The following is a 27,105-nucleotide window of genomic DNA, read 5'->3' as shown; positions in this document are numbered from 1 at the left end:
TCATCCTATGATCCAGCAATTGCACTACTGGGTATTTACCCCAATGATACAGATGTAATGGAAAGAAGGGCCATATGCACCCCAATGTTCATAGCAGCATTGTCCACAATAGCCAAACTGTAGAGGGAGCCGAGATGCCCTTCAACAGATGAATGGATAAAGAAGATGAGGTCCATATATACAATGGAATATTACTCAGCCATCAGAAAGGATGATTACCCAACATTTGCATCAACATGGATAGAACTGGAGGAGATTATGCTAAGTGAAGTAAGTCAAGCAGAGAAAGATAATTATCATATAGTTTCACTTATTTGTGGAACAGAAGAAATAGCAGGGAGGACATTAGGAGAAGGAAAGGAAAAATGAAGGGGGGTGGAAACAGAGGGGGAGATGAACCATGAGAGATTATGGACTCCGGGAAACAAACTGAGGGTTTTAGAGGGGAGAGCGTGAGTGATTGGGTTAGCCCGGTGATGGGTATTAAGGAGGGCACATATTGCATAGAGCACAGGGTGTTATATGCAAACAATGAATCATGGAACACCACATCAAAAACTAATGACGTACTGTATGGTGACTAATAAAAAAAAAATTACCTATACCTGCTTGATGGGGGGCATGAAATGAAATGAAATGAAGGGATTTGAAAGACCTATAGGAGATAAAACTGACATGCCCTGATGGCCCAGAAGTTATGGGCTCTGTGTGTGTGTTTCAAAGTAGTGTTTTATAGACTATCCTCAAATAAAGCTAATTTATGTTTAATTTTTCTTTTTAAAGCAGATCTTCATTCTTTCCCTTATTTTCCTTACTAGGTGTAATGGTCAGGATTTTCATGTAAACAGAATATAGGATGACTGAGTAAAAATGGAAGGGGAAGTTTTCTCTTTATTGAAATGATTTTGAGCATTAGTTTAAGATAATTATAGCACACACATTATACTTTCTTAAACTCAATTATGCCAAGCTTTCCAAAACCACTAATCAAAGACATCACTTAAATAATGACTAAGTTATAATAATATATTACATTTAAAGTGACAATAGAGAAGAATTAAAAGTGAAGGATATTAATAATGCTTGACTGTCATTATCCAGGTGAGACACAGATGATTTAGGGTCAGCCTGAAGAATGATACTGGTAAAGTGACTGGGTTCAGGAATTGAGTCTACACCTACTGGATTTCTTTGGTTTATTGATTTTTTTTTTTCTGCCATGATCATGCCATTCTTTCTGATGAATTTTGCAATTTTATGATTCTGACTTGTGTAATAAAGTGTAACTTGTAATTAAAATTTCTACATGCTTTTCCTACTAAGTTTTATTTAGCTAACAATTAGGTGATTACCCTATAAATATAACTTTACTAGTCTAGCCACCTGTATGGTGTCTGCCACAAAACGTTTTATCTCAGAAAAAAAAATCTTGGATTTATATTTCAGTAGTATGGGGCTTATCGTTTATTGAATAATTGGTTATAGGCTGTATCTACAGGAAACATTCAGTGTGTGGAATGTGAACATTGAGATCTTTTTGGATAACTTTAGATATAAATCAAATTTCCTTTTGGAAAAAATGAGCAATGGGAAATAGCAATGTGTTTTAAATGGAAGTGTTTTAGGGGATGAACTAAGTTGCCACAAAGCACTGGGGTGTAAGTTAAGATTTCATGGAATGATAGGCAGGGCTTTGGTTGACTAGGATGGCCAGACCTTGTCACCATCCCTGCTAAGCGTTTCAGCAGTTTCGCAGTGGTGTGTTTTCGGAAGGATATCACGAAGGTTCCGAGACTAAATGAAGCCAGTGTGCGATGCATTACTACATTACCTCAGTGCGCTTATAGCAGGAGGAACATTTTAAAACGCATTACAAGAGCTCTCCCACTCAGTCTTTCATCTTCTAGATCTTTTTTTCTTTTTTTTTGGTCTTTAATTATATGTCTATCATTGAAAATGAGCTGCAGGAAATCACATGGCAACCTAGAGAGGTTCCGAGAAATGTTTAGCTTTGACTTTAAGTCTGTACAATTTTCTCCTCATGACATAAATAGGCATTTTAGTTGATGTTTTTCCATCGTAAATGATAAATTTGGCTTGGAATATCTTTGTACATTACTGTTAAAATATTTTGTTTCTTGAACAACTATGAAACGTAAATGCCATGGATGGGGACTTTTTAAAATGGCCGCCACTGTGACTCACAGCCATTTTAGCTTAGGCTTCCTATTTGTGTTCTCTTCTGAGAGCAATATTTCTTTCTGCCTTTCTGATAGCATTATTTCTGGGAAATCAAGCTAATTTCAATTTTTCTTTCCCTGTTGAAAGGATTACTCATACTCTTTCCCTACTCCAGTGTGTCCTTGTCTCTGATTAAGATAACCTATAATAATAATCCGTGGGACTCCTTTGAAATAATTTTTCTTTAACAACTGCTATCAGCTTTTCCCCCTCATTTAACTCCATATATTTATGTCTGGTTCAGTTCCTATTATCTTTATGAATGGTTTTTTTCTGATTCTTCCTATAACTTGAAATTTGTCTCGACTTTAAGGAGAGAAACGTTTATTCAAGACTTTTCAGTGTGCACAGTATTACTTATAATGCAATTTGTGTTGTTTTTAAATTTATAAAGTGTCTCTGTAACATGAATCTCATTTTAAGATGGCTGTTGATAGTCAAAGAAATCAAGGTTTAGAGAAATTAAGTAATTTGCTCATGGTTATATTTTTGGAAAATGAAAAGGTTAGGACACAAGCCAGGTAATATTATTATTTTAGAATATAGAGTTCACACATTAAAAATATTTAACAAATGCTCATTATGTATAAAGCTATGTTCTTGGAGTCGGGGATAGGGCAGTGAATAAAAAGACAAAGTCCCTGATTTTGACTCAGTTTTTTGCAGTATCAATTATAAAACCTGGTGACACCTCTTACATAACCAGTTGATTATGAGTTACTTAATTTACCCTAATCATGGATCTCCTTTTTTTTTTTTTCTAAGAAAGGGGCTGGCTATGAAGATGACCGCTGAACTACTATAAATACAAAATGTCCTGCACATTTTCTTTATATGGAGCTAGAATGGCGCTTGTAGGTTGTTGTTGTTGTTTTTTTTTTCCATATGACTGATAGTGTGCATTTTCAGAACAGTTGGTTGAGCTGAGGGGTGCTGTGGCAACTATTAATTGGAGCCAGGCTAAATGATCTGTGCACAGAATGGCCTCCCGGTCTTGGCTAAGCATTGAACCTCGTGAGGCGGCCAGCTAATAGAGCATGCCAGGAGACCATTGCCTGCCTAGGTGTTGCTGGAGAGCTTATACTAACTTTGCGGACATTGATATAATTGTTCTGTTAACTTACTCAATAAATCCTTTGTTTCTAACCCCAACACAGAGCAAGAATTCTAATAACTGTTTTAATACATCCTGCAAAAAAGCAAGCCATGTATTCTATGAATCGTTTCGTGTCCTGTAATCACTTGTCTGGAAAATAACTTGGTGACCCCATATATGCTGGAAATAGCTTTTTGCCCTGAACTTTTCACTAAGAATTCTTAAGAGGCAAAATTTCTCCATAATACTTTACTATCACACAGCTTTATGACTTTTATTCATATGGAAAATAACTTGGAAGGAATTTGTCACCAAGATTAAAACTCTGGGACAATATTCATAATGGAAACAAAATAATTACTCAAAATTAGCGTATTTCCCAGACTTTAAGTTTCTTCGAAAAGAATATTTTGGGTACAGTGAGTTCAGGGAGTCTAAGAAATATAGAAAGGACCCAGATTTGATGCTAGTTGCCCGGGGCTCACAATTTGAATCAAGATAGAAATGCGGTAGAAATGCAGTAGAGAAAGTGTAAGGCTAAGTTATTAGAAGCTTTGTCTTGGATTCATGGAGTATTCTGAAGCAATCTTTTCAATTATTTTGATATTGCGATTGTGATCCAGAGCCATCTCTAAAATAAACACAACCCCCGATGCTGGGCACCTGCGAAAAGGTTACCTGCCTCTTAGGTCAGCGGGGAGAGGGGAATAGGTAGCAGTTCTACACAGTTCCAGCAGGGGTCAGTATGTTTTCATCATTACATACTGAAGGCTCGGTGAGCAAGCTGCGGAAGTCTTGATGCTAATTGGAGCAGACACAAGGATCTTCTATAATCCTCTGACATCCTTTTCAAATAATAATTCTTAGGTGGGTGGTGGGCTGGTGGCTGCAATGCCAATGCAGGCTTCTCCACAATGAAGCCTAACCATTGTCAATTATTTTTGATGTATGCTAGCTTAACTTAAGTCTCCTTCTTACTGGCTTTTCCAACCCACAGAAGGGTATTGCTCTTCCTAATTATTGAGACGCAGTACCTAGGATGGCCAGGACAAGTGTGTTATTTTGGCTTAATGCATTCTCTAAGACCCATTCCCTTCTTTTTCAGCCTCACTTGCTCTTCCTGCTCAGCACAAAGAGCTAGCGTTTACCTTCAGTCAAATACCTTAAGAGTGTTTTACTTAGAACCTTTAATCGCCATAGACATTGTCTTTAACACATCAAATGCCAGCACTTGGAGGCAACGGACATACAATAAGAGGTATATTTGGTTATAGTGCATGTATAGCACTTCGCACGGGTTAATAATTGCGATGAAATCCTCCCCCGCCCGACACACTTTCTAATAATCTGTTTAGGGCCTCCGCCAGCCAGTGGCATTCAGGGACAGATCATCATCCCTCATGATCATGCTAAAGGTGGTCGCCTGAGTCTCAGACTGTCATGCAGAAGCTTGAGTTCTCTGAGTCAAAGAAGAAGAAACCCCACGCATGTCCTGCCCCACATTTGTAAGCTCATTTTTTACTCTCCATGGCCCTGACTGCAGCCCTTTCTGTTGAGCAGGGGAGTGAATGTCTCCGTGTAGAGACATTTTCAGAAATCGGATTCTGGAGAGCTGAGGAGTGATGTGGCAGGAATGCATTACCGGGATACTTAGAAGGCGGTTAACCCCTTGAATGCCACTGCCTGTGCTGGGAGGAGAGGGGAGCGAGGGCACACTGAGAGAGCTCTAGCCCCACAAAGCTTAACCAAAGTGGGATTTTAAAGGGATGCCCTCACATGTCTCCATAGGGAGGGGCATGTCTTTCCGAAGGTAAGGTGAAGTCTGAGTTAGCCAGGCAAAATCAGCAGGGACTGATGACCTGAGTTCACTGGGGCTCGGATCACTTTCCACTTATTCTTTGGAGCTTGAGAGGTGCTTAACATACTTGATCGCAGCCCAAAGCATCAGTATCAGCAAGAAATACATTTATTCATGCATGCAGGTACATTGTAAATATCCTTTCTAAAAATGTGGAGCTTTCTTTTACTCTCAAACATTACCAGTACCCTTTAATGCATCAATAATAAAAACAAATCAAGTCATCTCTATTGTTTCTTGGAAAATCTGTCTTCAAAGCTTATATCGGCATATTTAAGCAAAGCAGGTAATAAAATTCTTCGATGGGATTGTTCTTTATCTCTTTCACTTTAATTCCATATTTACTTAAAAAACAAAATTTACCTTCCTCAAATTCAGAGGGAGGTATGAGGCACACATTATAAATTGATGAAGAGGACCTCAAGGATTCCAGCTTGGGCCTGACAGTCACCTGACAGGTGATACCCATGCCTTTGATGAGTAGTTAGGAGAAGCTGGGAGGAATTTTGAGCTCATTCTTGACTGTTGCAGCAGACAGATTAATTTCTTTGTTTTTTAAAAGGTCATGGTTAACATGAAAGAGAAAACGGTTTGGATGCATAATAATGCATCTCTTAAAAGAAGTATATATTCATTTGAGGAATGTTTGTTGAGTGCCTACTATATGTCAGGCACTGATAAAAAGTATTGGGGCTATATTGATGAATAAGATAGGCGAGGGCTGTATTCTCATGGAGCTTGCTTACTTCTTGTTAAGATATGCATGCTTTGAAAGTATATAGGTTCCAAAAAAACCCTCAGTATATTTTTATTTCCTCACTTCACACATTTGCTTCTTCATATTTAAAATGTAGGCTGAAACACTCCTTGTATTTTCTGAAGGTGAAAAAAATATGTAACTACAGGGTGAACTACAGAATTTCAGAGACTGCAAAACCGCTTCAAAAGCTAAATCGAGAAAAGAGTGGATGTAAGATGATTTACAAATAATTAGCAGATTAGGATGCTTTTTAGTTAGTGCATCCATTCATAAAAGTGAGCAGAACGCATCTGAAGCAGCTGACACCAGAGTTCAAGGTTGCTCGTTCCCCTGCAGGAGGTCATGACAAGTAAACAAGGCCATTTCTTGTTCTCACAGCACGGCTTCAGGAGAACCAAATGGTCTCTGCCCTCAGAATCCTGATCTCATGAATCAGGAGAAGTGAGGAGAGATGTCTTCCAAATTATGTGTTACGACTTGTAAGGATTTTTACTCTTACCACAGAATTTATCATTAAGCACTGAAGCAACTAGAAAACAGAATAAATAGGTATCTGTTTCATTTATTTATTCAGATAGAGCTCTCTGCACCAGAATGAACCCTTACATCTGGTGATTAAAAAAAAAAAACACCCCACAATTTTGAAAACTTAATTGAAACCCACAATTTGAAGCTTGGCTATATCTTCGCTTATTAGTACGATGGTACCTTTTTCAAGGGATCTGGGAAGCAGGGCCACAGGCATCTACTCTAGCCTCTGTGTAAAGGGCATGCAGTTAATTCACAAGCTCGAATTGGAGCCTTTACTACCCGCTCATCTAGAGAAGAAAACTTCAGGACCAAAGGTAAAACTTACTCCCTTCCCCATTGTTTTGGTTCTGACATTCCTCCTTCTTTGCTCTCCCTCCACTAAAATATGTGATGGCTGATGTTTCCTTGTGAATGTTTACCTTGAATTAATGAGTAATCACAGACTACCAGGTCTTTCTGCCTTGCACACTTTCTGAGTACAAGGAATACTCCAGAATTTCTAAAAGACATGTTGAAATTTTCTTTTGGTAAGTGTCAGAAAATCCAGATACTCCCTTGCTTTTGAGAGGTTTGAACATCTTTCTAGAAAAGTGGCTCCCATTTTCCTAAAGCGGACTTTGTTTCCAGACTTACAACGCCTTGACAGATATTATAGCCTTCAGAATAAATAGGGAACAGACTGATAGAGAAAATGTTATTGCTTCTCTTGAGAGCCCCTTCCATCCCCTCCCCCAGGATCATCTCAGTGTTTGCATATTTGTTATATGTGAGTATTTCTTGATTTCTTACGTGACTTGAATTTTCTTGGTTACTGCAGAGGTGGTAGAAGTGATAAATCTATCCAAAATTAAAGTAATTGGGTGTGGTGGAGTCTTTCAGAATTACCCAGGCTGTTCCCCCCTCCCCCAGGTTGCCAATGTAAATGTTTAAGGAAATAATGATTTTTGTTTGTTTGTTTGTTTTTGTTATCAATTTGGAGCAGACACTTTTTTTTTCTTGTTAAGAAAACTTTTTATCACAGTGAATTCTTTCTTTTTATGGGATAAAATGTGTTAAGTCAAGTCTGGGTATTCTATTAAACCCATTAATCTGAATCAGTGGGCAATAATTCAGAAGCTCAGACTGCACCTTGGAAATTTGATCTCCAAGTTCTAATTCCTCTCTTACATTGTGTTATTACTTGCTCTTGAAGAAAAAACTTCATCTTGGTTCTTAATACTGAAGGACTTTTTTCCTCTTTTCCTTTATCTGCTAGGAAACTCAAATCAAATTTGGGAACTGAATGTAGCAATTAAGAATTAATTAATTCTTTAAGAATGTGTATTGTGGTTTAACTTTAGCAACTTTATTATGCTTTGTAACTTTTTTCCTTTAATTCTATTTTTTCCTGTTGAATTATATATATTTATGTAAGTTGTAATAATTTTAGAAGGAGGTTAGATCATAAATAAGTAAAAAATATAGCTTACTGATTGCTCACTATGTTGTTACACTCTTTGCTAAGCATTTTGCATATGCTATCATAATAATATTCAAAACAACCCCATGAAGTAGTAGGGTATCAGGTAGTTGAGTATCTAGGGAATAGTAACCTAAATAGGAGAATATTTAACAAGTCTAGAGAAAATGCTGTTGGCATTGATTTGACATCTTATGTGTTTCAGGACTAACATCACTGAAATTCTCTTGCTCTTTCCCTCATGGACTTAAAATAGCTACAGTAACTCTGAATGTTATGCCCGTATTTAACACAGGATTACGATGGAAGGGCTAAGACCTGTCATGTTTATTGCTTTCATCAGGAAGCAAAGTTTCTCCAGCAATCCACAGTCAACTTCTGCTTACTTCTTCTGATGTAAGAAATGGGTGCTGGCAGAAGAGAAGGGATTTGGCAGTGGATGTGGAAAGTATAAATTTAAAAATATTTAACAACTGTTACTGCACAGACACTGACAAATGAGAATGGGCACTGGTTGTAAATAATTAGTAAGACCTTACCAGTGAGTATTTATGGAATATCATCCCTGAGTGCAGAGTATCCTACACATAGGTAGGTAGTTTATGATCCTCATATTATAAATGAAACAACTAAAATTTAGAAAATTTTAATAGCTCACAGTCGTAGAGTGAGGACATTTACTGTGCTGGTAGCGTCTAGATTTTAAACTAGGGTGATTATCTTGATAGTTTTTATTTTTAGCCAATGCACTACATTGTATATCCCAAAATAAATATTTAAAAAATAGTACACATGCATGCATAATGTTATTGTAGTACGAATAAAACTGGGCTTTTAGAATATACTCTGGCTTACTTGGTGCCTACTGAATTGAACATACATAATCTGTTTCAAAACATACCGAAGGAAATCCACTGCTGATAGCAAAGTAGCTTGTATTGGATAAGCCCTCTTTACAGATAATAATTATAAACTCTGGGGAAAAATTCACAACAAATATTTGAAGGCTGAAACTGGAGGAAAGTCAACTCTTGAAAATAGGATACTGCATTGGGTGACAAGTGTGTTTTTACAGTTTTTGATTTGAGAGATCTCTCTAGCTATGAGGCTTGGAAAAACTAGAACCCAAGTAATAAACCACAGTGTTAATGGCTTGAGCAGTCAGAAGATGAAGCCAGAGATGCCAAGGCAGGTAAAAAAAAAAAAAAAGGAAATCCCAGAAAAAAAGCCATAAGGTAAAGCCCCAAATCTGCAAATAACTTCAATTCTTGCTTAACCTTGAACTGCACAGGAGTAGGTGGGGTGAGGGGGTTATAAGGAGCCTGGTGAGAAAGAAGAGATTGAAGGGTGAAGTAATTAAGCAGAGATGTCAGCCTGCCCACCACACTGGAAGCATGTTTTGAATTTGAATCCAGTCAAGTTAAAATACTTGCTAGAACAAGTATTGTATAAATAAGTATTCTTCAGAGGAAGGTAACAGAATCCAGAGACTTTACAGATGGCAGATCTCAGCCAAAAATGAAAATTATAAACAAGAACTAAGTGGAAATTCTCAAACTGAAAGGTTCAGTAACTGAAATCAACTTCAGTGGAAGCCTTAGGAGCACATTAGAAATAGAAGTGTTCAGTGAACTTTAGATCAAAAGAAATTGTCCAATTTGAGGAACTCAGAAGAAAAACTATTAAAAATAATGAACAGAATATCAGTTGTTCCTATGAAACAATAGGAAATATTCTAATATATGTGCAATTGGAGTCCTAGAAGTTGAGGAGAGAGTAGTAGAGAGAGAATGGAGGTAGAAATAATATCTGAAGAAATAAGGACTGAAAACTTACCAAATTTGGAGAAAGATATAATCTTACAGATTCAAAATGTTTAGTGAGCCTTAAATTATCTAAAAATCAACTCTCATAGAGACAAACTGTTCAAATCTAAAGATATATATAAAAAAATCTTGAAAACAACCAGAGAAAAATGACACCTTTCATATAGGGATTAGTGATATAAATGATGGCTGACTTCTTATCAGAAGCATTGAAATTTAAAGACAGTGGAGAAACATGTTTAAAATACTAAGGAAGCAAAGAGTCAATGAAGAATTCTGTATCCAGGAAAATGCTTAACACATGAAAGTGAAATAAAAATATTTTCAGATAAATGACAACTAGGGAATTCATTGCTAGTAGACCTGTCTTATGATAAACATTAAAATACTAAAGAAATTTTTCTTTCTTTCTTTTCTTTCTTTTTTTTTTTGGTGTTCTCTTTAATTTATTCTCACCTATGACAGAAATCACACTAGATGGAAACTCAGATCTATAAGAAAGAACAGAGGAAATGGAAATATGTAGGTAAATGTAAAATATTCTCTTAATTCCAGGATAATACAAATGTGCTAGAGATGCAGAATACACAAAGTACAGCTGACAAAACAAAGGTGGGAAGAAAAATTTGCCATTATAGTTAGACATTTTAACTCCTCTCTCCATTAGTTTGGATCTGGAGAAAACTTCAAGATGGAATTAGTTATGCAAGAGATTTATTGGGAGAGAAAGCAAAATAAATTAACAGAGATGAAATGAAAAAATTCTTTGGAAGTATGCAATTTATCAACACTAACTGAAAAGGTAGAAAACATGAATAACCTCATAGCTCTAAAGTAATTAAATTCATTACCAAAATTCTTCTTACAAAGCAAACTTTATTTTTTTTTAAAGATTTTATTTATTTATTTGACACAGAGAGACAGTCAGTGAGAGAGGGAACACAAGCAGGGGGAGTGGGAGAGGAAGAAGCAGGCTCCAGTGGAGGAGCCTGATGTGGGGCTCAATCCCAGAACTCTGGGATCACACCCTGAGCCATCCAGGCACCCCCAGACAAAGCAAACTTTAGTCTCAAGTGCTTTATTGGCGGCATTTGTCAAATATTTAAGGATGGAATAATACCAAACTTACACAAACTCAGAAAATAAGGAAAGAGGGAATACTTCCCAATTTATTTTATATGGTCAAGATAATCCTCATTCCCTAACTGACAAAGATGTTAAAAGAGAAAACATTGTAAACCAATATCCCTCATGAGCATAGATGGAAAATGGTCCTTAGGAAAGCAGAAGCAAATAGAATTCAATATACATAAATGAATGATACCAGTATTTGCCATATTAACAAAATAAGAGAAAAAACTTATTATTTCTTATTATGCAGATAAAGTACCTAACAAAATTTAATATCCATTTTTTGATATTAAGAAAAAGAAAACAAGGTTTGGAAGGGAATGTCTTCAGTCTGATAAAGGACATCTATGTAAAACCTTTAGCCAACACCGTACTTAATGGTAAAGTATTGAGTGAGTTTCTCCTAAGATTAAGAACAATAGAAGGATATTCACTCTGTTTTATACAACAGTGCACTGGAATACCTAGCTACTGGAAAAATGCAAGAAAGAGAAGTTAAAAAGGTTGGAAATGGAAGTAAAACCTCAAGTCGTAGGTGGCATTATCGTCTATGAAGAAAATACTAAGGAATCTGCTAAGCAACTACTCAAACTCATTAAGTGAATTTAACAGATTTTCAGGACACAATTTCAATACAGCTCAATTTTCTATATACCTGCAGTTAACTATTGGAAATTGAAATGCCATTTATGTTAGCATTCCAATTATGGACTACTTAGGGATAAATAACATGTGCCAGATTTCTACATTGAAGATTAGAAAACACTGTTAAGAGAAATTAAAGAAGACCCAAATAAGTGGAATTGTATATCATGTTGATATGTTGGAAGAATCAGTACAGTTAAGATGTCAATTTTATTCCAGTTCAGCTGTTTGTTTTATTTGTATTTTTTTTTAAGATTTTATTTATTTGATAAAGAGAGAGCATAAACAGAGGGAGCAGCAGAGGGAGAGGGAGAAGCAGGCCCCCCATTGAGCAGGGAGCCTGATGTGGGGCTTTATCGTAGGACCCTGGGATCATGACCAGAGCTGAAGGCAGATGCTTAACCGACTGAGCCACCCAGGCATTGCCCAGCTATCTGTTTAATAAAATCCTAACAATAACCTTATTGGCTTAAAAATTAAAAAAAAAAAAAAAGAAACAAGTAGCTTCTAAAATGTATATGGCAAGGTAAAGGAACTGAGGTAATGAAAACAATTTTGAAAAGCAAGAGCAAAGTTGGAGGACTTAAATTACCTGACCTCAATGTGTACTACAAAGCTATAGTAATTAAGACAGTGTGCTATTGTGTAAAAATTAATAAATCATTCAAAGAAATAGAAAAGATTTCATAAATAGACCCAGAGTTGGTTTCCTTACCAAGGTACTGAAGGAATTTAATGGTAAGTGAAAAATTAGTTGAACAGATGGTTCCTGAACAACTGAATAAATGTATACAAAAGTATTGATCTCTTTCTCACACCATGCATAAATATTTAGATTGAACATGGAGCTAAAGCTCAAATTTCTAGAAGAAAGTATAGGAGAATATCTTAACCTAGAGGTAGTCAAAGATTTCTTCAAAAGAATACAGAAAGCACTAATCATAAAAGGAAAACATTACAATGTAGACTTTATTAAGTTAAAACTGTTTATCAAAGGTCACTATTGAGGAAATAAGCCACATAGTGGAGGAAAATATTTGCAAAACATATTTGACAAAGTACTTGTAGAAAGCATAACTCCTGTAAAGTACAGAAATGAAAAGATGAACAACTCAATTTTAAAAATGGGCAAAAATCTTGAACAGACACATGCCCAATAAACACATGAAAAGATGTTCAATGTCATTATCAGGACAAGTGCACATTAAAGGTGCAATGGGAGGTTAGTACACATCCACCAGAATGGCTGACATAAAAATGACCAAGAATACCCAATATTGGTAGCATATAGTACAACTGGAATACGCATACATCGTTGGTAGGAATGTAAAATGGTACAACATTTTTGGGAAAAAGATTGTCAGAGTCTTCACTTTATCGTAGCAATCCCATTTAATACCTTAAATGGATTACAGATGATCTGTGGAATGAAAGACACCAAAAGCAAAAGACTAAAAACTGAATGATTTCCTTTATGTACCATTCTGGAAGGGACAAGATTAATTTAACTTGTAAAAAAAAAAAAATCAGGTTGTGACGTTTTCTGGGGCAGAGGCAGAATTGACTGGGAAGGGTTACAGGGAAATTTCTGGGGTAGTGGGAATGACAAGGGTGTGGATTATGTGGGTGCAAATATTTGTCAAAACATTAAATCATACACCTAAGTTTTGTGCATTTTACTGTATGTAAATTTTACCTTAAGTGAAAAATGCTGCCGTAGATATTTTGCTTTTTCACAGTGGTATGGTAATCAGTTTTGAAACTACTTTGTTTATTCTAAGCCTTATGAAATACATATACTGAGGATAATGGGAGCCGGGTTTCTCACTATTAAAGAAATGAGTTAAAAACATGCATGGGGAAAAGTCTAGAAGGACCCCTGTAGAGAGTGTGTGTATACTGTATATATGTATAAAAAGATATGTAAATATAGTGATAAAAATGTAGATAAACACACAGGTGTATATTTACATAACACACGTACACACACATTTACACACACACATTTCTGAGTTCTATCAACTTTGAAGTTCTAGAAGCAAAGACACACTTGAAGCAATGAACAAACTTAGCATTCAGATCTTGATTTCTAGATGCTATTCTCTATTAAAAAGAACTAGTGCTTCTTGAAGAATGGTTACTTCTAAACGGTGACTTTGACAGTGTTGGAGTAAATGCAAGATGAGCCTATTAGTGCCAGAAAGTGAGGAAATGTTAAGAAAATTACGTGGACATGTGAGGAAGATATAGGAACAGTTTCAGCTCTGACATGTAAAGATCTTGGAGGTCATCACTTTCATCTTTAGAGTAAGAAAAAGGTAGACAAACTGAAAATCAGTGGGTTTTCTTGAACCCATCAGGGAATTGAGGTCACAGGTCAAGCCACTATCCTAAAACCTAGAGACACTGGCACATCCAGAAAGTTATAGCAATTGAAATTTGTTTCTTTGGAACAGAATCCACTAGAACCATAAATAGGTACACTTAACCATAAACAGGAACACTTAAATGGCAATTTTGACAAAGTGATAGAGGCTGAGTATGCACTAATATAAAAGCGAGAAACTCCTGGGGATCACACATTTTTCTGGGATTCTCTTTAAAGAATCTGCCAACTTCTCATAGACAGCAACAAAGAAAGAGCCTCTTGTGGCTCTGGAAGGGAAAGGGGAAGAGTAAACATTATGAAATATATTAGAGTCTTCTTCATAACAAAGTTCATGAAGTAAGAGTTTGCCAGAGTACAGTTCCAAAGCCTTTTCCCCAGCTGGGGTAAAAGAATTTCTCTACTCCTATGCCCTCCAGCTTTCTGGTCTCACCACAGAACAAAGAAAAAAGCAGAACATAATCAGCAGAGGTCAGGCAAAAAAAAAAAAAAAAATTACATATAGAGATAGCTAGCTAGCTAACAGTGAACCCAGGAAAGGAGTGCTGTTCAGGCAGAAAAAAATACCACTTCAGAGACACTTGTAGTAAAGCTTACATCCCAAGACACAGGCCCACTAGGACACTAACCTTTAACTGGAATACTGTGGAATGTTTTCCATCTTCCATACTTTACCACAACACCAAAAAGTCTCCAGCATAACAGGAGATTGTATTTGAAAGAGCTGCAAGGCATAGCCCTTGTTGAGAAGAATAGTGAAGGCTGAAGTCAAGAGGGGAGACAAAAACAAGGACACTGCAAAAATTAACTGAGACTTGTAGATGCACCAACATTAAACTGAGGCCAACTTTTGGCAGATTAACAAATACCTTCAAACCAAAGGACTATGTACCTCAGTAATTATTACCCAATACAACATGTTTGAATTAAAAAATTACGAAGCATGCCAAAAGGCAAGAAAAAGATCCACTTTGTTTTTTTTAATTAATTATTTTTAATAATATTTTTTATTATATTATGCTAGTCACCATACAGTACATCCCTAGTTTTTGATGTAGTGTTCCATGATTCATTACTTGTGTATAACACCCAGTGCACCATGCAATACATGCCTCCTTACTACCCATCACCAGCCTATCCCATCCCCCAGTCCCCTCCCCTCTGAAGCCCTCAGTTTGTTTCCCAGATACACACTTTGAAGTGACAAAGCAATCCTCAAAACCAGAGTCAGGAATGACACAGGAGGTTAGAATGATCAGACTGGGAATTTAACTATGATTAATAAGTTAAAGGCTTTAATGGATAATGTAGACAACATGCAAGAACACATGGGCAATGTAAGCAAAAGATGAAAACTCAACCCAAAGAAAGTGATAAAAATTAAAGACATTAGGTAAAGAATACCTTTGATGGACATATCAGTAGACTTGACATGGCTGAAGAAAGAATAGTGATTAAGAAGATAGGTCAATAGAAACTTCCAAAACTGAAATGCAATGAAAGAAGAAGGAAAAATGAACATCCACAAGCTGGGGAACAATATTAAAATGTTTAACGTGTAATATGGAATATTGAAGGGAGAAGGGAGAATGGAGAAGAAGAAATAGTTTATGTAATAATCACCGAGAGCTTTAAAAACATGATACAAAACTGGAGATCCACAAAGCTCAAAGAACACCAATTAGGATAATTACCAGAACCAAAATGAAAACAATATTCTAAACACACTTAGGCATGTCGTAAACTACAGAAACTCAAAGACAGAAAATATTGAAGGAAGATAGAGGAGAAACATAACCTTGCTTATAGAACAATATAAAAATCACGGTGAAATTTGTCAGAAACTATGCAAACATAAAAAGAATGGAGTAAAAAAGTGTTGAGAGAGATTTAAAATGTTGAAAGAAAAATCTTACCAACCTAAAACGATATATCATCTTTTAAAGGTGGAAGTGAAATTGTCCATCAAAGGTGAAAGAGATAAAAATACTTTCTCAGAAAACAAAATACAAAAAACAAAACCTGAGGGAATTCATCTCCAGTAGACCTACTCAATAAGAAATGCTTCAAGTTCTTCAGGCAGAAGAAAAAGATATAGACGGGAACTGGGATCTGCATAAAGAATACTAGAGGAAGAATAAATGAAGGCAAAATAAAGCCTTTTGTGAAAAAATCTTCTTAATCTAAAACTTTACCATTTAAAATGGTAATAGTAACAATGTATTAGGTGGTAATAGCATATAGATAGTGGGAATGAAAGCAGTATTACAAGGGGCAGGAGAAAGGATTTGGGAATAGTGTGTTACAAGATACTGATAGTACATGTGAAATGCTACAGTATTATTTGAATGTGGATTTAGATTAGTTTAAAATATATATTATAAATCCTGGGGCAACCACTAAGTGTTTTAGAACTAGAGGCACCTGAGTGGCTCAGTGGGTTATGTGCCCTTCTGTTGGTTTTGGCCCGGGGTCATGATCTCAAGGTTCATGAAACTGAGCCTTGCATAGGGCTCCGTGCCCAGTGGGGAGTCTGCTTGGGCCTCTCTCCCTCTGCCCCTCCCCCCACTCACGTGCTCTCCCTCCCCCCCCCGAATAAATCTTTAAAAAAATAGGACATGATAACAGAGTAGATAAAATGTTTAATCACAGCCAGAGAAGGCAGAAATGGAGGGGAGAGACCAAATTCAATGAGTAGAAAGCAGTTACAAACATGTTAGATATTAATCCGAATGCATCTATAATCACTCTAACTATGAATAGTGTAACTACGCCAATTAGAAGATGGTCACACTGGATTAAAAAACAAACCCATGACCTAACTATATGTTGTCTACAAGAAATTCTCTTTAAATACAAAGAAACCTAAGGAGGTTAAAAATAAAAGGATTAAGATATATCATGCTAACATCACTCAAAAGAAAACTGGAATATAAAAGCTGGAGCAACTATATCAATTTTAGATAAATCAGACTTCAGAACAAGGAGGATTATCAGGAATAAAGAGGAAGATGATAAAATAATTAAGGGGTCAGTTCTCTAAGAAGACATAACAATCCTAAATGTGTGTGCACTGAACAAGAGCATTAAAATACAGGAAGCAAGAACTGAGAAGAGAAACAAATCATATCCACAAAAATAGCTGGAAAATTAGTATTTGATAGATCAAACAGGAGGAAAAGCCATAAGGATATATATGACCTCAACAGCACTAGAAATCAATAAGATCTATTTGACATTTATATTCTAACAAGAACCGAGTATACTTTCTTCTCAAGTCCACATGAAGCATTCATCAAGTTCACATTCTGAACCAGAAAATACACCTTAACACATCTAAAATAATAGAAATCATATAAATTTTTTAGTCACAATGGAATTAAACTAGAAATTAACAAAGATACTTGAAAAATCCCAAAATATTTGAAGATTAAACCACATACTCCTAAATGACACAGGTCCAAGAGGTATCAAGAGGACTTTAGAGGCACCTGGGTGGCTCAGCTGGTTAAGTGTCTGCCTTCAGCTGAGGTCATGATCCCGGGGTCCTGTGATAGAGCCCCACATCAGGCCCCCTGCTCAGCAGCGAGTCTGCTTCTGCCTCTGCCCCTCCCGCCTGCTTTCGTGCTCTCTCTCTCTCAAATAAATAAATAAAATCTTAAAAAAAAATAGAACTTTAAAAAAATATTTTCAGCCAAGTGTAAAAATACTAATCAAAATTCGATGCAGTGGAAGCAGTGTTTAGAGGGAAAGTTATAGCATGAAATGCCTGTATTAGAATATAAGAAAGGTCTACAATCAATAACAAGCTAAACTTTCATCTTAGGAAACTAGAAAAAGAACAGTAAACCCAAACTAAGAAGGACGACAATAATAAAGATTAGGGAAACATTAAAAAGTTAAAATACAAATTAAATCATTTAGAATGTTGAAGAATCACAGGATCTAATACAAATATGGGGGAAGAAAGAAACTAACTGCATTGCAAATACATGAACCAATTTCTCTGAGGAGAGAGGGAAAAAAAGTGCCCACTTATGTAAGTTGGGGAATGAGTGGAGATTGTAACCCTAAAAGAAAAGGGGGTGCAATTAACACTGTAGTCCAGTTGCTAAAGCTGTTTCCCATGGGGTACAAGTTAACAAATTTGAAGCACTCTCTGTGTATACTAAAATTGAACAGCTAAGTAAGTGGATTTTGTAGGGTGGGAGCCAGGTTTCCTAGGGTTGCAGTGGGAAGTTACAAACCAGCAAGGGGAGACATCTACATTAATCCATGCAGCTGGGACAGTTTCTCAAACTTTGTTTTAGACAATCTTGAAAATGCTGAAGAGTACTCGTCAGGTATTTGTAGGATGTCCATCATTTGGGATTTGTCTGATGTGTAGGTGTGTGTACATGCACAGGTTATATACACATAAATATTTTGTTGCTTCGTCGGCTGAGTGGGCTGAGAAGCAATGAAACCCTTGTGGCAGTGAACACACCTAACAGCAAGTTCTTGGTTTCTAATACCATTTTTTACAAAAGGAACCAAGTCTCCTTTGAGAAATAGCATGTCTTAGAATGAGGGCATGGAGTATCGAAGACGAGCCTGAAGAATACTGCCATGGCAGAAGCAAGGAAATCCTCAAAAGGAAATCCAAACAATGACGAAGATGTGTTGAAGGAACACAAGAGCTAACTGGAAGGGCTCCCAATGGCCAAAGCTGGAACAATTTGAACAAAATATAGCAGTATTGGGTTATAACTCAAAATATAAACTATCCATAGGTACCTACCGATATACATAAATGATGAAATAAATGAAGAAAATAGACAAATCGATGCAGGAAGATTTCGAATAATTTATGCACATGCTTTATTTTCAAGGAAATAGAGCATAACCCCACATTCCTTAAGTGTGTGCTTAGCATAGAAAATTTCTCCCCAAAAGTAAAGTATAGAACAGGGAAAACAATAACTTTATAGTGGAGACATCTGACAAACGTTACCGCGGCTAGGTGATCAAGACTACTGTCATCAGTGGTGTCATATTGATAGCGTACATCCTTGATGTGATGTGACGGGAATGTCCTTTTACTGCCATGGTCATCCTCCTAAAAACCCATAACCCCAGACTAATCATGGGAACAATATCAGACAAATCTAATGTGGTTTCCTGGATGGGGTGCTGGAATAGAAAAAAAGAACACTGAGTAAAAACTAACAATATCTTAAAATATGTAATTTAGTTAATAAATTATTCTTAAATTTTGATAAATGATAAATTCTGATAAGTGATAGAATAATAGGGGAAAGTGAGTGTGGGTTATGGATGCTCTTACTATCTTCACAACTTTTCTGTAGGTCTAAAATTATTTAAAATAATTATTAGGAAAACAAGACATAGGAAATCGTTTATAAGACTTCCCATTGGTCAAGTTTGGAACAACTTATTAAAATAAAAATGATATAATGGATTATAACCTATTGAATAAAATAAAAATCCATGAGTCCTACTGATAAAGGAATAAATAATTGGGAGAAGAGATCCTCTTCTTTATAATACCAACCAATAAATGTAGAAGGGATTACAGAATTAGAATATTATCAATGGATTCTTAAACTAGTATGTAAAAATTTGAAGAGGAAGAGGAAATTTACATAGTCTCAAATTTGTCCCATAAATTACCAATTAACTATATTGGGGAAATTATGAACTTCATAGTTGAAAAACTTGGCGGAAACCACCTTAACCAAAGGACCAAAGTTAACATCACCAATAATGGGACAAACAATATCATCTGCTTACTGATACTGGGAAGCATCCAGAATCACATCTGTGACCTTGTCAAAACTAATTTACCCATGAGGAAACATCAGACTTAATTTGGGAGAGGTTCTATAGAAAATTAATGTTTTTTAAAATATCAAGGCAAAAGAAAACACAAGGTAAAGCCATAGACTGGTTACAGATTAGAGGAGACTAGTGAAATATGACACTTAATTGCAACGTGTGATCCCAGATAGGATCCTGGTCTGGAAAATCATAGCTTTGAATCTATTATGATAAATGATGAAATTGGAATATGGACCATGCGTTGGATGGTAGTATTGTGAAGTGTTGGGATTTTGATAATTGTACTGTGGCGATCTATATAAGGGAAAGCTCTTGTTTTATGAAGTACATACTCTAGTATTTTGATATAAAGAGATACAGTGTCTTCAATCTACTGTCAGACGGTTCCCAAATAACCCTATTACAGTCTGTCTCTCTTTTTTCCATTCTTTCTATCCATCAATCTATCTGGATAATGGTAAAGTGGAAGAAGCTACAGTAATAGTAAATCTGAGTGAAGGGTATATAGCAGTTCCTTGTTTATTCTTGAAATTCTTCTGTAACTTTGAAATTATATCAGAATAAAAGTCCCAAAATAAGGCCTGTGGGGACTCTGAGCCCTAGGGGCTCGCCATTCAAACTGTGGTCTGTGAGCAGCAGTATTTTCATCACCTGTGAGCCTAGACCTGCTGAACCTCCTACCTCACCTTGGTCCACTCTACCAGACCTGTATTGTAACAAGATGGTCAGGCGTTTGTAATACACGTTAAAGACTGAGCAGCCCATTCTTTAAAACTTTGTGTGGCAGTATTTAGCACCATCTGTAGGTGCTGTAGTGAATCAGAGCGGGTGGCCATTTATCCTTTTATATCAGCAGGCAGGCCCTGGGGATGTGCTACCCCCATTCCCATTTCTTTACTTAATCCATGTTACTCTAATGTGCATGGGACAATGATACATTCAGAAACCTTATTCAGTAACATCTGCTTAGCGTCTATCTTGCCTTTGTCCTCTTTCAGGGCTCAGTTCTACTCTTACCTCATCCTTGAACGCTTTTCTAAACTTCTCGAACATCTTTAAACCTCTGATTATTGTCATTAAGAAACAATCTGATCTTTTACTTTTTATCAGATGCTATTTTCTTGTTCTGTTCATGAGTGTTCCAGTAGACTGTATGTTTCCTACTGTTACAGGCCTGATTTTATGGACGCACCTGTCTTCCAGGTTCTCTGTTACAACTCTCGCCACAGTATGATGCTTATTCTCTAGAGTATGGGGAAAAGGATTCATTACAAATGACAAAGAAAATACTAGGACTTCTGGTTTTTTATCAAAAACTGAAGAAGATAAGTTTTATTAATATTTGATAACTAGATTGGCAGAATATATATAATTTATGATTTTTGTAAAGCTTAGTGAAGAAGCAAGCTCAAAACATTTTGCTGATGTGGTCATGCAATCAAAAAAGTTTGGAGACCACTGCTTTATCGTGCCATAGAAAATACTCAGCATATATTTCTTTCTTTTTTTAACACAGAGCTCTTATTCCTTTTAGTAGTAAAGGGAAAACTGAAGGAAGAGGCAATGACAACCAATGTTTGACCTAAGAATCTTAATGGCAGAGATGCTGAATTCAGAGACTAACCCACTCCTTAATGGTTTGGGAGATAAGGTTATGGGGATCATTCTTAGGTGACATTGTACCAGAATTACTGTAATAAATTAGGATTCAACTTGTGGTCAGTCATGATTCCTCATGTGATATATTAGGTAACCTAGGACAACCTGACATTGAGTCAAATAAACTCAGAGATTTTATGGTTATAAGAAAGACTATAACTATGTTTTTCTGCAAATTCTCTTAATCATTTTACATTCAATTTTTAAAAATGCTGGGTCTTTAAAATAATATACTAGGTCTAAAGTACTGTAAAAGCTTTTTGATGAAGTTCTGATTTGTATAGCTCTTGATGAATATAAAGCAAAACTTTCATGTCAATAACGTGCCTGAAGTCTAAACATCCTTTTTTAGAAGAAATGGAAACTGCTGATCTTTAAAATATTTGCTATCTTATTACTTTTAAGACACAAAGTAACTTATACTGGTTCTAATTGTGAGAATAGAAGTAGTTGGAAAACTAACAACGTGTGTGTTAGTTAATAATATGTACTCTTTAAATAATTTTCTACGTGGTAAAAGATAAAATAATTAGCAAGTCATATTACAGATAAAGTATTGTTATTCCTAATATATAAACTGCTCCCAGAAATTTGAAAAAAGAAAACCAATCACTCTATTGGAAAAATAGACAATAAATATGAAAAAAATTACTCAGATAATATGTTTTTGAGTCATTTGTACTTCCTTAAGAGGTATATAAATTAAAACTATACTGAAACATTGTGTACCACCCATAATATTTATAAAATTTCAAATACTCAGTAACACATTCTGTTGTTGAGACTGTAGCATGTACATTGTGTCAAAGGTAAATTGGCACGACTTTTATGGAGGGCAATTTGGTTAAGATGTTAAGCTAACAAATTACTTACACATTTTGATCTAACAATTTTAGTTCTAGAAATTTATTCTAGACATACTTACACATGTTAGAGATCATGCATATATTAAGCCTTAAATGTAAGTGTAGAGACTTGCACTGTATGGTACTACATTTTAAAAATTTAATTTTTTTTTAAGGATTTTATTTATCTGACAGAGCGCACAAGTAGGGGGAGCGGCAGGCAGAGGGAGAAGCAGGTTCCGGCTGAGCAGGGAGCCTGACACGGGACTCGATCCCAGGACCCTGGGATCATGACCTGAGCCAAAGACAGACGCTTAGCCCACAGAGCCACCCAGGTGTCCCTTAAAAATTTAACATTAAAAAATTTTTAAATCTTCTAAATGCTATCTATTAAAAAGTTACCTAGTCAATGTTAGGATTTTGTGCACGCCAGGCATCACATCACATAGCTCGCGTGTTTCACTACAAATCATGGGAATCTTGATCATGGGATTAAGTTAGGAAGTATCAAATTTCTCCACTGCAAAGTTACTTTTTTTCTTTTGTAGTTAATCATCTCTAATGGAAGATACTTTGAGACTAGACAAATCCCTTTTCTCCTTAAATTTTGCCACTAATTTTAGTATCTATTGGTGGATTGCACCTGCAAAATTATTGTGGTATTTGATTAAAGTTGATTCTCTATTTCTCTCTTCTAATTCACTACGTGGAATTTTATTTTTAAAGCTATTCCTTCCTCTATTTATGTATTTACTCAATTATATGTATCACTACATACTCATGAATATTTAGCTTATTCTACAAATCTAATACCATTATTTTTAGTTTTGTTCCTCAATTTGATTCAGCTTCAGTCATTAGGTCCATTTGGTCATTAGGTCATAAGTCTTGTTGTCTCTTCTGTTCTTTCAAATGCCCCCATTATTTGAGCATTTTCTTATTTTCCCTACACCACCAGATAATCCAGGTTAACTTTGTATTTTCCCTGTCCTTGCCCTGGAATAAAGAACTTCCCTTGAAATTGTTTTTGTGGCATTCATGCCAGAAATGCATCATCTCATACTAATTATAAAAATTAGATAAATCCATAAATTTCCCTTTGAGGGTAGTTCTATAAAATAATTGATTAGTATTGCTCAAATGTCAAGGTGATAAAGGACAAGGAAAGACTGAGGAACTTGTACAGACTAGAAGTCCAAGGAGTTATAACAAAATGGAATGTGGGATCCTGGATAGGATTGTGGAACAGAAAAAAGACATTAGTGGAAAATTTGTTGAAATTAGAATAAGGTCTATGGTTTAAGTGATAATATTGTAACAATGTTTATTTCCTGTGTTTGATAATTATACTATGGTATATAAGGTGTTAACATTAAGAAAAGCATAGTAATAGATTCAAGGAAATTTGTTAATATTTTTGTAACTTCTGTAAGGCTAAAATTAGTTTAAAATTAAAAATTAAAAATATTAAATTAAAAAATACATTGAAGTAGTCTGGAAAGCTCTCCAACGTGTGTTCTAAGTCTCAGAAAGAAAAATTCAATTATATATTGTGTCAAAATATGTGTGTTTAAAGATATAATATGTTTGGAATATTGCAAAGAAAACTATCAATATTTGTAGCCTCTGTAGGGCTTTGGGGAGACAGAGTGAAATAATTTCTATTGTATATTGTTTTTCTTTTCTTTTTTTTATGTGCATGTATTACCTAGGCCAAAAAAAAAAAAAAGCAAAATTAAAAAAATCTAAAAGGCATTGTATTAGCAAAGTCAGTGTAATGATTTACAGCGTTAATATAAAAAATGTATAGGTTATTATTTAAACATATAATTAAATAAATACTGATATTTTAATCTCATTGATGAGATTAATTCATACATTTTAATATCAAAAGATCACTTACATTTATTTGTGTCTCTTTAATTTTTTAAATAGTTGTCTTCAGAGGGCTATAGGTCTTGGACTCCACTCAAGTAGGCTATAATTTAAAAAATACTTGATCACCGCTGCTGTAAAGGTCTGCTTTGTCTGAATAATTGATTATTTTCCACATCTGTTCTCTTGCCTAGAATGCCTTTCTGATTTTTCCCTGAACTGGCTATCTCCTCTTCTTTAAAACTCAAATTAGATTTAATCTTCTCCAGAAAGCTTTTCCTGACCGCTAATTCCCAAATTTGGGCTTGACACCAATCGTATATGCTTTCGTTACACTGTGTCATAACCTCCATTTTATTAAATTTTATTTATTTTTTAGTCTCCTTCTTAGATTACATGCAGTTTAAGGGAAGAGACTAAGTGTTTTGTCACTGTACTATTTATACTTTAGAGAATGACAAACCTTTGTCTAAAATAAGATATTTTTTAAAGGATGCAATTAAAATGCATCTAAACTATGAATAAAGAAATCTCATGCTTCCTGCAATGAACAGATCCACACAGGATTATATCATCTGTATGAAAACAGTGAGCTCACAAAGTTAAATTCTGGGGAAAAAAAACCCCACTAAATTTAAAGGAAAGATAGATAATGGCTTGAAGGAAACTTAGAGATGATCTATTAGAGCCCACTGTTTTCATTCCATGCTTTTTTTTTAAAAATTGAGATATAATTGACATATGGCATTAGTTTCAGGGTGTGGCATAACGATTCAATATATGTGTGTACTGTGAAGTAGTTATCACAGTAAGTCTATTTAACATCCATTACTGTGCATAGTGACAAATTTTCTTTTTCTCATGATGAGAACATTTAAGCTCTATTCTTTTAGCAACTTTCATACACACAAAAAGCAAAATGTCATGAGCAACCACACTGTCCGTTATATCCCCAGAGCTTCTTTATTTTATAACTGGAAGTTTGTACCTTTGAGTCCATTCACCATCACTCACCTCCAACCCCCAACTCTTGCAAGCATCAATCTATTCTCTGAGTTTTGTTTTTTATGTTTTTATGTATAAGCGAGATTATATTGTATTTTCTTTCTCTGTCTTATTTTGCTTAGCTTAACACCGTCAAGGTCCATCCATCTTGCTGCAAATGGCAGGACTTCCTTCTTTTTTATTGCTGTATAATATTTCAGTGTGTGTGTGTGTGTGTGTGTGTGTGTGTGTGTGTGTGTGTGATTTTCTTTCTCCATTTATGCATTGGTGAACATTTAGGTTGTTTCTATGTCTCAACTATTGTAATTGATGCTGCAGTGAACATGGAGGGTACATATCTTTTTGAATTAGTGTTCTTATTTTCTTCAGACAAGTACCCAGAAGTGCAATTCCTGGATCGTATGGTAGTGCTATTTTTAATTTTTTAAGGAAAGTACTGTTTTCCATAGTAGCTGTAGCAATTTATATTCCCACCAACAGTGCACGAAGGTTCTCTTTTCTCTACATCCTAACACTTGTTTGTCTCTTGATAATAGCCACTCTAATAAGTATGAGGTGATACTGTGAGAGCCTGCTTTTTATACACATGAGGAAAAGACAGAGGAACTTGCTATTTAAGTTGGTTTCTTTTGAGTTCAAAAAACAGATTTAAGTAGTAAAGGGGGACTTTATTCTAACATTTCACTTGGGGTGTTAAGGGTGGGGTCACAGTGTGAAAGTTGGAAAACACTAGAGTGGATGTATGAATCCTACAAAGGTGTTCCTTTGTCCAGGTCACCACAGCTCTGAATGTGGGTTGGGTATCACTGTGGTTTTCTGTCTTGCACTTGACACTTTCATAAAAGCACAACCTCTACAAACATTCACCATGGCCATAGACAAGAGAAATAAAACCTCACACAAATCCCAGAAACATTACATATCTAGACAGTTCCACTGTAGCCCTGGGTTCCTAGTAGAAGGAATTCCTGGGTATCCTTCCTACAGCTTTGCCATTAACATGATTCTGTGGCTCTCCTCATGACATTTTGCTTTTTGTGTCTTTTCTACTCCCTATTACCAATAAGTTCCTTCTACTCCGTGACTATTCAAAACAAAACAGAACAGCAATTATATATTGTAGCTTCTCACCGAACTTTATGAATTATCATAACTCTAGTTTTTATAATCCCTTATGGCCCTTCTCATGGCTTTTCATATACGTGTGTGTGTGTGTGTGTGTGTGTGTGTGTGTGTGTGTGTGTGTAATGTTTCTCAGTACCTCATTCTCTTTTTATTTTCCAGTTTAGTTTCTGGAGACAGTCTGTGCCTGCTCATTTAGTGTGTGTGTATGTTTCTCTGTGTGTGGCTGGGTCATAGATTTGTGTCTATTGTGTGAAATAATCTTTGGATGGCTTAGGAGTTCACACTTGGGCTCAGTTATGACTGGAGGAGAGTTGGAAGATGGGATGGGGCTTCTTTTTCTCAAAATATGATCTCTTAGAAAGTAAACATCAATACTCTGAAAAAAAAAACAAAATCAGAAAATATAATGGGCAAAATTAAGATTATAGTTCCTCAGACATTAGTGGTCTGTCAAACAAAATCAAAATATGGGTTGGAAATAAGGCAAAAATATATTAGATTCAAAAAAGTCAATTTACATAAATTTTGGACTTGTTTATTCATATACATAGTAAACTGCAAATTCCGGAGGTCCAGAACTGCTTTGGATGTGTTAGTTCGATACCTTATACACTATGGACATTCCATCAATATTTTAAAAAGTATGATAACAGCTGGAGATATTTCACAAGATGCATTTTTTCCCTCTTTTCCTGTTGGTGTTCTCAAGCTTTGCTTAGAATAATGTTTGAATGAATGTTCCACATTAATTTCTAGAACTCTAAATTTGGTGTCTATGGAAACATCCTGATATTTAAACATCTGAGCTTCATTTCAAATATT

The 27,105-nt window shown here is 35.5% G+C and overlaps 1 protein-coding gene across 2 annotated transcripts in view; it reads left to right on the top strand.

The window, feature by feature from the left end:
- CXXC4 (CXXC finger protein 4) overlaps nt 1-27,105 on the top strand; it is a 385,276-nt gene that overhangs the window by 57,728 nt on the left and 300,443 nt on the right. Inside the window, exon 1 of one of the 2 annotated variants that reach the window (XM_087866375.1) lies at nt 6,698-7,013. The exons of the other annotated variant lie outside the window; for it this stretch is intronic. The gene's annotated coding sequence lies outside the window, so the exon portion shown is untranslated. Of the gene's footprint in view, nt 1-6,697; nt 7,014-27,105 lie in introns of those variants that run through there. 2 annotated transcript variants of the gene reach the window in all.

Source organism: Ursus americanus, chromosome 13 (assembly GCF_024610735.1).
Source record: "Ursus americanus isolate L20-20 chromosome 13, mUrsAme1.1.p, whole genome shotgun sequence".
Lineage (NCBI taxonomy): Eukaryota > Metazoa > Chordata > Mammalia > Carnivora > Ursidae > Ursus > Ursus americanus.
Note: the sequence above shows the minus strand (reverse complement) of the source record. Positions and strands in the feature narration are given on the sequence as shown.